General features: G+C 35.3%; 1 long non-coding RNA gene and 1 other non-coding gene across 5 annotated transcripts in view; one reads left to right on the plus strand and one right to left on the minus strand.

Moving 5' to 3' along the window:
* LOC134734106 (uncharacterized) overlaps positions 1-13,030 on the minus strand; it is a 314,108-nt gene that overhangs the window by 278,603 nt on the left and 22,475 nt on the right. The gene's annotated exons all lie outside the window — the stretch shown is intronic.
* Positions 1,504-1,713, plus strand: LOC134734939 (small nucleolar RNA U3). The gene has a single exon (XR_010117812.1). It is a non-coding gene; the product is annotated as a small nucleolar RNA U3 (small nucleolar RNA).

A 13,030-nucleotide genomic window follows, 5' to 3' on the forward strand; every position in this document is an offset into this window, starting at 1 on the left:
TTCCAAATACTGCTATGGAAAAATTAATGTAGAACAGTGTATATAATAGTTATGTTTTTTGTAAAAAAAAAAAAAAAAAAAAAAAAAGGAGAAAAATAGGAATATAATTTGTATTTGCTTGCAAGTACATAAATAAATTTTAGAATATATGGATCTACATCTGGAGGTGATATGTATGCATATACATATATGTGAATAATAGAAGATCAGTAGATAGGTAGGTATGTAGGTAAAGGATTGATAGATATAGACTATTTTACAGCTCATATCTTGTGGTTGTTTCTCTGCTACCATCTAGTCATGGCCAAACTTCTAGTTCCAAATTCAGTCAGAACTAAAGTTGTATTATTCCAACATTCAACATGAAGAAATTCCTATAGATCTGCAACAGTAAACTGGCTATGAATGAATCCCCAATTACCCAAATTCACCATATTAATACTTTGCATGCATTTTCACCCTTTTCCTATTCTTCAAGGTTTTGTAGTAACGCAGCTATTCACCAGATGAATACAAGTTATATGCCTGATACAAGAATGGAAAGGGACTTTTCACCACTACCTCCTAGTTTGCTCAGCAAATAATCTCTTAATGAATACTTCTATAGAATTTTACAGTCATAACAAATGCTTTCAGATGCCTGCAATTATCTAAAATAAGAAAATATGGCAACTTGAACTCATGTATTTATCTGTTTCCTCTTTTACTCTACTAAAATAACAAAAGAGGAATCAGAAGCTATGAACCCACAAGGACAGAGAACAGGAAACGAGACAAAAACAGGAGAGGGATATCTTTCCATCTCACTTTAATATGAACAAGTTATAACTCATTTCACAAAACAGAAAATCCTACAGTCTGAGACTGCAGAGGGAAAAATCAAGAAAGTGTAACTTTATTTATGTCCCCAGAACCCTAGGAAAGCATCAGAATTCAAGAAAAGTTGGGTTGACAGTTCAGCTAAAACTTTGTTAGCCAAAGCCTGTGGGCCAGCAGCATAGGCACTCTTAAAAGTGTGTTAGAAACGCAGAATTTCAGGTCCCATCCAGACCTGCCGAATCAGGCCTACACTTTAACTCCCAAGTGCTCTGTAAACCCATTAAAATTTGAAAAGCAGTGATATAAAGAGCAGTTCAAATCCCAGAATTTCTCCCATATTCCACGGAGCCATGCAACTGCTCCCTCAACCCTAGATAAGAGGTTTTCTCCTTGATGATGTTGAACTAAAGAGGTCCCAGATTCAGGGACGCTGGCATTGCTGAAGACAGCAGTGAAGCCACAAAGTACAGGCATTCTGCTCGTCTACATAATGAAGAACAAGGCCCACAGTGCCCTTATCCTGTTCAGCAATCCAAAGTCTAGCGACAGCCTCCCATTCCCAGGTAGAACATTAGAAATTTTTCTATGGGGGAAACCTACTAGCCCAAAAGAGAAGATCTACACATACTTGTACACATACAGAAGACTGACATGGGGAGAATCCCGATTAAGAGTCACCTCATCAAGACTATATTTTCAGGGATCATTTCTAGAGTGTTTCAAGAAGTTTCTGTGAACATGTAGAGCACTGGAAACCATGAGCATGAGGTGCAGCGTTCTCTCCTGAGCATGAAGCCAGCTCTTGGTGTTGCTTCGCTGCAACTGCCATTGGCCATTGATGATCGTCTTCTCTTCTCTGGGACAGTAAGAGAGAGAGGACACAGTTTGAGTGGTTCCCATTAAAAAAAAAAAAGAGAGAGTCACCTCATCACCTTAACGTCCCTATAGTAAATAGAGAGTAAGGCACACAAGTCTGATTCCAATTAGAGTGAGGGGTAGTTTTTCGGGTTTTTTAATAAATGTGCATTCTCTCGGATTAGTTTCTAGCTCAGCACCAATAATAAAAAAGAGAAATACTCCAACCCCAGCTACATGTGCAAAAATGTTCACTGAAGCATTGTTTATCATAAAAGTTATATTTTTAAAAAACCATCAGTTAAAACAAATCTGGCTTAAGAAAACTAGGTCTCTGTGAAATGAAATACTACAAAACCATTAAAAAGAATGAAGTAGATCTATATGTGTTCATATGGCATAATCTCCAGGGTATGCTGAAAAGTGAAAAAAATAAGGTCAGAAGGATAAATATGACAGACTAACATTTCTATTTAAAACATGTATGTATGTAACACATTTCCACCTACATATGCACACAAATATATGTGCTTGTACTTGGAAAGAAAATGTCAAGTACATTTCTGAAAGCTGTTAACAATACCTAAATCTGGAGAAAGGAACTGTGGACTTGAGATGGGAGAAAGACTTGTGTTTTATTACATACACCTAATTTTTTTACCATATGCATGCATTTTCCCACTTAAAAACAAAATACTAAAAGGACAGTTTTTTAAGTAGTGTATTTTTGTCTGAAGCATTAGCTACCATTAGAAAAAAAATATTCCCAAATGTGTATCCCTTACCTAAAATTATTTCCTGATAGTGAGACACATAAAATTAAAACTCAGTAAGTCCAAAATCAAGCTTCCAATCTCGTTATCTCAATCATGACTGCCACCACCATTAAACATGTTTCAGTTCTTCTGTTTCCTAGTCTGTCCACCCCTTCATCAGGTCTCTTGAGTCAGAAACCTGGAAGTCATAGAAGACTCCACCTTTTCCCTCACTTCCTACCTCTAATCACCAAACCAAATGCTGTCAATTCTATCTCCTAAGTTCCTCACAAATCTGTATCCAACCTACCATCTACTCTGCTTTAACTAACACAGTATTTACACCTCTCCCAGCTCACTCTAATCCTTCTTACTAACTCTCTGCATCTAGTATCTCTTGAATCTAAATTCCACACAATTTCCAGAGTGGTCTGTCAATATTCCCCAATTTGATCAGACCATTCTCCTACTTAAAACACTTCAATAGTTATTTGTCTTCTTCAGAATAAAATCTAAATTACTTGGCATATCACACAGCTATGGCCTCTGCCTGCCTTATCTACCACTGTCTCCACTTTTTCTTTCCCCACCCCCTCAATACACAAACCTACCACTCCAATTACTTGCAGCTCCCAATTTTATCGTGCCAAACTCATGTTGTTTCCTCTTTTTTTCTTTTCTTTATTTTTATTTTTGAGACAGGATCTTGCTCTGTCACCCATACTGGAGTTCAGTGGCTCAATCATAGCTCATTGCAGCCTCAAACTTCTGGGCTCAAGCAATCCTCCCACCACAACCTCCCAAAGTAGCTGGGACTACAGGTGCACACCACTGTGCCAGGCTAATATTTTTGTTTTGTTGTAGAGACAGGGTCTTGCTTTGTTGCCCAGGCTGGTCTGAGACTCCTGGCTTTAAGTGATTGTTCTCTCTTTCTGAGACAATTTTGCCCCCTTCTCTACCAAAGCCTCATTATTTCACTTGGTACCTCTCTACTGATTATGAACATTTTTATATTACTTCTTTTATTTTCCTATCCTCGGATCCTATTACAGTGCCAGGTACATGACATGCTCTCATTAAATATTTGTTGAATAAATGAAGCAAGTTAGACAAGCCAGCTATCATTCCAATGCAGGTAATAACTCCTCTAGCTTATCATAAGTTCCTCCTTAAAATCAGCAAATCCTTATGGCTTCACATTGAAAAGAAAATGAATCTTGTCAATGCATCTTTTGATTCTTACCAATGCAAGCTGCTCTCTTAACACATCTTAAAGATAACTTGAGTGAATAACGGTTTTACATTGTGCCTTAAAAACTGAAGCGTTCATTCTACATGATAAGGCCCACTGAGGGACACTACTAATGAGATGTGACATGGAAAAAATGGCTCAAGTAAGAAAGTAACAGCTTTCAAACAATTCAGATTAATACATATAAATTGCAAAAATGCTGAAGAACAGTTTATAGTTTATGTGTGGTTTGTCCCTTAAAATTGCAACTTATAGGAGGCCGGGAGTGGTGATTCACACCTGTAATCCCAGCACTTTGGGAGGCTGAGGCAGGTGGATCATGAGGTCAGGAGTTCGAGACCAGCCTGGCCAATATGGTGAAATCCTGTCTCTACTAAAAATACAAAAATTAGCCAGGCGTGGTGGCGTGCACCTGTAGTACCAGCTACTCAGGAGGCCGAGGCAGAAGAATCGCTTGAACCCAGGAGGCAGAGGTTGCAGTGAGCTTAGATCGCGCCACTGCACTCCAGCCTGGGTGACAGAGTGAGACTCCGTCTCGAAAAAAAATTATAATAATAAAAGATTGCAACATATAGGAAAAACTCCAATTTATTTAACCAAAGAAAGATTAGAGATAATGGTAAATAATGTTTGCTTGAACAATGGAATCAGGAGAAAAATTTAAATTACATAAAGCCTTTGTGTGAAATATAAAACATTCAACTCTCAACTCATTTTCCTATTGCCTGAATGTCCTGTACTTTCAGAAGTATTCTCCATCACCTTGATGATATTCTTTTGTATGCAAATTTTATTTACCTGAATTATTAATGCCACATTTGTTTGTACCTATATCTTAATTATTCTCTAATCATTCACCTGTCATGAGGGTTTTGATTCACATTTCAGAAAATCATGAACAAAATATTTCTTTGGGAAGTAGGGTAGTGTCACCAATGTTTTTGTACTACTAGAGGTTATTCTGTTTTTCCAGTTTAAAAAAATGAGCATTTCTTCTTTTTATAAACTGTCAAACACTGAAATTAAACTTTAAACTGTACTGAATGGATAAAAGATAGATTTCAAAGTATGGATTCCATGTCAGATGAAAAATATAGTACATAGAGACTCTGGTGAGCAAGCAATTCACAAGATAAAATATATGCCTTCAGGAAAAATTCCTCTGGCCAATAACAGTAAATGGCAATTAGTAATGCTCATGAGAGTATTATTTTAGTCATACAGCCAAAATCTTTATTTTTTCACTAGCATCACACTATACAACATACAATATCTATGCTGAAAACCTGCTTGATTTAGTCAGAAGTTTTGTTGAAGCAAAAGTTGTGGATAAATACTCAAGGGTTGAGATTATAGCAGGACAAATTCCTCAACTTCGGTTGAAAAGGAGGCGGAAGGTTCACACTCTCAGATCTTTAAAAAATATATACTTGTAGTTTGCTCTGTTTCATTGTACAATAAACTAAAATGTAATTATTGAAAAGGAAGAGAAAGCAAGTCTGTCTTTTTGCAAAAGTTTCTTGAAAGTCTTTAAGGAATAACAATGTCTCACTACCTCCCACTGAAATCACAGATTCAACTGAGACATTAGGAGACCATATGCACAAACACTCTATGATTTCAAAAAGACAAGCTCATTGGGAAGAAAAAAGTTCCCTGTCTTTGATTCCTTTTAGAATGATAAAATGAAAGGGACATTAATACATATTTTAAGCCCTGTGAATTCACAATGGGGCTTTACAATAAAGAGGTAAAAACCTTTGAACTAACAAAGGTCCATCACTAGGCACTTTTTTTCCCACAAGTGCATTGTAAAGGAAATTTTGCTAAATTGAGGGACCAGCTGGCTGTTGCCACCACACCTTTAGTAACATAACACATTCTCAGACTGTATCAATCCACCCAGAATCGACCATATCATTGACTCCTCTTAGACCGCTCCTCTTACTGCATAGTGCTGTTTTCAGTCCAATGCCCTGTGAAAGCATTCTCTCACTGGCTTACATCTGAGTGTCTCTTTGTACTAGCCCAAAGCCCGAAGTCAACAAACTCCATTAAGTTGATTAAAGTAGTCCTAGAGACTACCCAGGCTTTTACACTGCCCTTAGATTAAAGACAAAAAAAAAAAATAAGGCTTCTTTTTCTGAGGATGTTTTAGTTTGGGTTGGAGAATTTGAATGAGGTGTTGAGTTCTGTGAGTTGTATGTTTTGTTTTGTTTCGTTGCGGGGCGGGGTGGGGGGGTTGCTGGATTTATTTTATTTTCTCTGTAATTTTCAAAGAGGTCAACAAAAATATGAAGGCTCTTAGAAAAAGAGAGAAGGCTTTTATTACAAGTGATCTCCAATTATTCCTTTGTTCCCAAAGACAGTAATTATAGCTGCCGAAACTGAAGAAACCAACACTGTGTCCTGAGGAAGCATTTACCATGCGCCCTGGAAGAAGAGCCTTACATAAGTATCAGTCATTTCCCTAAATTTAACTCAATGGAAATGGTTTCTCAGTCAAATTCAAAATCTAAAGGAAAAATTGAAAGGCCAAAAAAATCAAATAGTCTAAGGTGTGAACTGATTATAAACCCACAAAAGAATCAAAGAAACTGAATGAGACACAGAGCAAATGAGTGTCCATTTTCTACAACACAGGTAAATGTATAGCATAGTGGCTGCAGGAGTTAAACATCCTGGTTATCTGACTAGGTTCACCAATGATTTGACCTTGGGAAAGTTGCTTAACCTCAAAAGCTCATTTCTTATCGGTAAAAATGAGGATAATATTATTTGCCTTGTTGGGCTATAAAGATTTTAGAGAAAAGGGGCCAGGCATGGTGGCTCATGCCTGTAATCCCAGCACTTTGGGAGGGCGAGGTGGGTGGATCACTTGAGGTCAGGAGTTTGAGACCAGACTGGCCAACATGGTGAAACCCCGTCTCTACTAAAAATACAAAATTAGCCAGGTGGGTTGGTGCACCTGTAATCCCAGTTACTTAGGAGGCTGAGGCAGGAGAATCGCTTGAACCTGGAAGGCAGAGGTTGTTGCAGTGAGCCAATATTGTGCCACTGCACTCCAGCCTGGACAACAGAGCAAGACTCCATCTCAGCAACAACAAAAAAAAGACTTTAGAGAAAAGGTATCTTAAGCATTTAGCACAATATCTGTCAAATACTACACACACAATACATTTTTAAAATTATAGTTATTCTATATGAGATATTTTCTAGAGTTCAACAAAGCAAGTTTAGAAGCAGTAGATGGTATTATTTGAGACCCTATGCTAAGCCCCCAAAAGACCTGGATTTTAGTTCCAGCTGAGGCATTTACTTGCTGTGTGACTGTAAGCAAGTTTCAGAGCTTCAACATCTTCATCTGTAAAATTAAGGAGCCAAACTAAATTGGGAATTTGTATATCCAAATCTCTTCTCCACAGCACCAGTCTATATGTTCAAAACTGAATTACTGCTATTTATTCCATCCCGTTCCACATAGCCAAAAGAGAATTTTTCTTTTTCTCTCCTAAACCCACATCTCAACCTAAATTCATGACCAAAAGACAAATTCTCCTGTGGGTGAGATAATATGGATTTTCTCTGCTGTTATTCTTAGCTCACTGTATTAGCACCATCAAATATTATCTTAACACCAGTCATAGACCACAACTGATGTTCAATCTACAATTAAAAGAAAAATTGAAAATAATTTGAGATTTACACAAGTTCCACTTCCTTTTTGCAATTAATCTTGATGCATTTTTAACTCCCCATTTCAGTAAATGGTACTATTATTCATCTAGTCCGTCAGGACAAAAACCTTGGAATTACTATTAATACCTATCTTTTATTTCATATTCCATACTGAATCCAAAAGCAAGTACTGTTGGCACCCACCTACAATATATACCCAGAATTTCACCATGTCACCTTAACATCCACACCTACCTTTCTAGTCCAAGTCACTGTCATCTCTGGCATGGATTATTGCAATAACCTCCTTCCTATTGGATTGTAACCTTTACAATTACAGAATAGCCCTCTTGTCTCTAATAATGCTTCTCCCCTTAAAAATCTACATCGATATGAATAAAGCTGTAATACCTTTCTTTTGGTTAGTGTTTTTTAAGTTACCTTTTCCCACCCTCTCTTACATTTAACCTTTCTGTATCCTTATATATTTGGATCCTTTGTTCTTTGTAAGCAGTATATAGTTGGGGTTTGTATTCTTATCCAGTCTTAAATGTCAGTCTTTTATATGGAATATTTAGTTCATCTACTTGTAATATAATTGCAGATATAGAGGGCTTATAACTATGACTTTACAATTTCTTTTGTATTTTATGTTCTGTTTCATATTCTTTTTGTTTCCTTTCTTGTTTTGGATTAATCTAGTACATTTTAAAATATTTTCCTATGTTAATTTGTTATACTATCATTTTCATTCTATTTCATAGTATAGGAATATAGATTACTTAGATTACATCATATATGCTTGAATTATCACATTCTAGTATAAATTATTACTTATATCACTTTCCAATACTGCTAGAACCTTATAACACCTTACTCCTATTTAATTCTTTTTTTACTTTTTGCATTATTTTTGTCATGAATTTTGGTTATACATCAATTTAAGACTCCAAAAGACATTATGATTATTGTTCTATACAATCAATATTCGTTTGTGTTTACCCATATATTTTCCCTTTCTGATATTTTTCATTCCCTCTTGAATTTTCATGCTTCTCTCTGAAGAGCTCCCTCTGCTATTGCTTATTATTATTATTTTTAGTACAGGACTGGTGGCAACAAATTTTCTCCATTTTTATATGTCTGAAATTGTCTTTATTTCACCTTAATTTTTCAAGTATATTTTTACCAGGTATAAAATTCCAGCTTGGCAATTATTTTCTTTCAGCATGCGAAAGATGCTATTTCGTTGCCTTCTGACTTCTATTGTTTAGTTGAGAAGTCAGATATAAGTTTTATTGATGCTCTTTTGGAATAAAGTCTTTCCGTGGCTCCAGTTAAGACTTTCTCTACTTATTTGTTTTCAGCAGTCTTACATATAAGATGCTGGATACTGTTTTCATTGTATTTATCCTACTTGAAGCTATGGATTCACGTTTTCCATCAGTTTTGGAAAATGGTTAGCTTTTAACTCTGAATATCATTTCTATTCTACCCTCTCCTCTTCTCCTTCCAGAACTTCAATTACACATCATTTTCATCACAGTCCACATTACTCTTATCTGTTTTTTCCATTATTTTTTCTCTCTGTGCTTCTGCTTGGGTGTTTTCTATTGGCCTATTTTCCAATTTGAAAGAAAACGTAGAGCCTCCGGATGATGCTATCTTCCATCAGAAAAGCTTTCCTCCTTCTGCTAATAGCAAGGACAGGTATTAGGGGGATTAATCATCTCAAGCCAATCAGGAATTATGCTGAGTTGCAGCTGTGAAGAAGTTTTGGTAAAACTAAATGTAGTTCTGCTTGGCCCTGTTCGTAGGGCATGGCTCCCCAGGGTTTTTAATTGTAAACTTGGTAGGATTTTGATTTCCCAAATCTGAATGACTGAAGGAGATTCAGTTCTGCCCTTCAGAAGTTTATCACTTAGTTCTTTAGCTTCCTGACCCACACAGCTTCAAATGTGACAAATGTCATCAAGGAACTATATATGTGTCTGACAGTCCTCAAGTCTGCAATTTTGTTACTTTAGTCCAAAAAAAAAAGAAGTCAAATCCTGTTGGTTTCTCTGCTTCTCAGGAACGGCCTTCTGCTACTCTGCTACAGGTCAAGCCTAGATTTTCAACCTCGAGAGGCACCCAGATTTACTAAGTATCTCAGATGAAAAGTATCTCCAGATCAATTCACCACTCCTTCTAGGGATTTTATTATTCTCGCATATTTTATTTTGGGGTCTGCTCCCCAAAGCAGCCTTTGTTTCCTAGGCATCAGAAGACTATGTGATATTTCACTCTACCTTTCAGAAGCTTTCAACCCAGCTCTTTAATCTCCTATCTTGGTTCAGAGTTCAGCAGATGTCTTGTGGGAAAACCTGGCCATGTATCTGAGATCCCTCTAATCTCAAATTTTATCACTCCAGCTTCACATAACCACTAAAGTTTTTATTTTCCCAAGAAGTAGTCCTCAGCCTGGGCCAAGTTTTAATCCTTAGCCCATGCCCAGAAAATCAAACGCTCTCAAAGGAGAAAATAGCTCCTAATCATCCATGTCGCTCTCTGACATTGTAGTTTGTCTTGTCCTCATAGCTCCCATAGCTCTTTGTACCTTTAAAATAATACGTTTTGGAATTTATCTAGCTTTTTCTAATTGTTCTCAGCAGGAGCATTGCCCTAATGCAACCTACTACATCATGCTTAGAAGTGGAAAACTACTTAAATCTCCCAACAGGCTTTGCTGCTTCCATTCTGGCCATACCATAGGCTGTTTGCCACGTAGAAGCAGGATGATCCATTTAAATGACAAATCAGGTTACATCTCTTATTATTACACTTATACTAAAATCCAAACTCATTTTGCCCTTACATCTCTTATTACACTTATACTAAAATCCAAACTTCTCATTTTGCCTTCAAGGCCTTATATGTTCTTGACTTCATATCTCTCTGGCCCATTCTCCTAACTCCCTCCTTGTTCACGGTAGTCCAGAGTCATTGGCCTTCCTAGTATTCCTCAAGCATGCTAATCAGAAATCTGTTCTTCTCCCTTATTCTATCCCATCCCAGAATACAAGCTCTATGAGACAATGGACTCTGTCTACCTTTTTCAAGCACTTTATTCTCAGCACCTAAAATAGTGCCTGGCCATATTGTAGGTGCTAGATAAGTATTTACTTAATAAATAAATGAATATAATTGAATAAAATGGAAGCTGTCTGGCTAAAATATAACTGGAGTTGTGAAGCCCTGATTAACAACCTCTCCCTTTGCAGACTATGATAGCCTAGATAATTGAGAACTGATTACATAATTTTTAAATAAAATTCTTATAAGAACTTTGAAACATGTCCAAAGCCACTTGGGGTTCCAAGGATCACAGTTTAAAAATAAAATGTGTCACCAAGAATCCTTCCTGTTCTAACATTTTAGTCAAAACATCATATTAAAGGAAAAGCTAAAGCTGAATATTCCAACAGGCCTATTCCACTAGCACATACATATATATTTATTTGTGATATATACATATTTGACACACAAATATGACACACATGCACATGACTTTTCATGACTAGTACAGCTAGACTCTTAGAGACAGAGTAATTTCTCTTCAAATTAGCCTTTAGGAAATGTTTGTGTGTATGTGTGTGTGTATATATATATAACATATATTTATTTATATATTATAATATAAATATTATATAATTATATAATATCTATATAGTATATATAGATATATATTATATATAATATTATGTAATTATATAATATAAAAATATAATATTTATATATTTATATATATTTATAATTTATATAATATATTAAATATATTATATAATTATATAATATATAATTATATAATAATATATAACATAATTATAATATATTATAATATATGATTAATATATACACACACATATATACACACACAGATATATATATACAATATGCTATTTTTGCCTTTAATATTCAACTTTTTAATTATTAGGACACATATTTTTCTTGCTTATATATTCATACATATATATTTATTTTTGGTAAACATACATACACACACATATATTTATCTCTGTTTGTACAGATATATTTATACCACTATTTTTTATATATATATATTTATACCACTATTTTATTTTATTTATATATATATATATATATACCTATTCCACTGGTACATACATATATATGTATTTGTGTGTATATGTGTGTGTGTGTATATGCCTGTGTGCATATAGATATATCTCTGTGTGTGTATATATATACACACACACAAATAAATATATATGTATGTACCAGTGGAATAGGTGTGTGTGTGAGTGCATATATATATAGATAAAATAGTAGTATAAATATGTATATACACACACAGATAAACATGTGTGTATATGTATACCAAAAATAAATATATATGTATGAATATATAGGCAAGAAAAATATGTCTTAATAATTAAAAAGCTGAATATTAAAGGCAAAAATAGCAATAACTATGCACTTACTTTGATTCTCCAACTTATTTCCTAGTGTAACTTTCTCAGGCTTTGGGAACCTCATCAAAATTTGTTCTAGGCTTCCCTCAGAACAAAAAAAAAAAAGATACTCTTCTTCAGAATGCTTTAGACTCTAGACAACAAACTGTGCTTGTGGCAATTTCATATGTGTGTAGTTTAAATTCTTGCAGTTTTGCAGTTTGGGTTTAAGATCTTAGGCACACAGTTATACAAGTTTCATTTGTAGGTGAGAAGGAAAAAATAAAATATGGTGTTCTCACTGACCTATGCTCTCAACTTCCCTGAAGATGAAAAAGAACTTCATGCTCATGGAACTTCACAAAAGTAATGACTACTTAAGGTCCAAACAACTCTAGTCCTTGGAAAGAACTGCATTTCATCAAAAGAGGTCATTAGTAATCACTCACACAGACCTGGTATTTTCTTCCTACCTCTGCAGAAAAGTATCAATTTGTTCTCTGTCTCTGGGCAGCTTCCTATCATTTCTCAAGACAAGAGTTCCCTGAAGTACCAGCTTAGGAGGCACAGGCGTTGTGAAGTATACCTTTGGTACCTATCCCTTTTCACTGCAATACATATCTTTCATGATTCCCTTGACGCAAGTAGTGATGGTTTGGTTTGGTTTGGTTTGGTTTGCTTAAGTAAGATAGCATACAAAGAATTAGTCATTACAAAGACAAAACTTAATGGACTGAAAACTTAAAATGTGCAATTATTACCTTAGACTCTGGCAAAATTATTTTGAGACAACCTAAATTCACGACCAAAAGGCAAATTCTCCTGTGGGTGAGATAATATGGATGTTCTTTGGTGTTATTCTTAGCTCACTATATTAGCACCATCAGATATTATCTTAACACCAATCATAGGAGACAACTGATGCTCAATCTACAATCAAAAGAAAAATTCAACATAATCTGAGATTTACGCAAGTTCTACTTCCTTTGCAATTAACCTCGATGCATTTTTAACTCCCAAGTATCCATGTTAAACGTAAGTAGTTACCGAATAACAAAACACCTGAGAATTTTTCATGACTAGTACAGCTAGACTCTTAGAGATGGAATAATTTTGCTTCAAATTAGCCTTTAAAATGTAGATACTAAAAATGCTTCTTACTTTTGAGATTGAAATTGGAAACATTTTTGTCTCCAGATACTTGAGGAGCCTGACGA

This window comes from Symphalangus syndactylus, chromosome 12 (assembly GCF_028878055.3).
Source record: "Symphalangus syndactylus isolate Jambi chromosome 12, NHGRI_mSymSyn1-v2.1_pri, whole genome shotgun sequence".
Classification (NCBI taxonomy): domain Eukaryota; kingdom Metazoa; phylum Chordata; class Mammalia; order Primates; family Hylobatidae; genus Symphalangus; species Symphalangus syndactylus.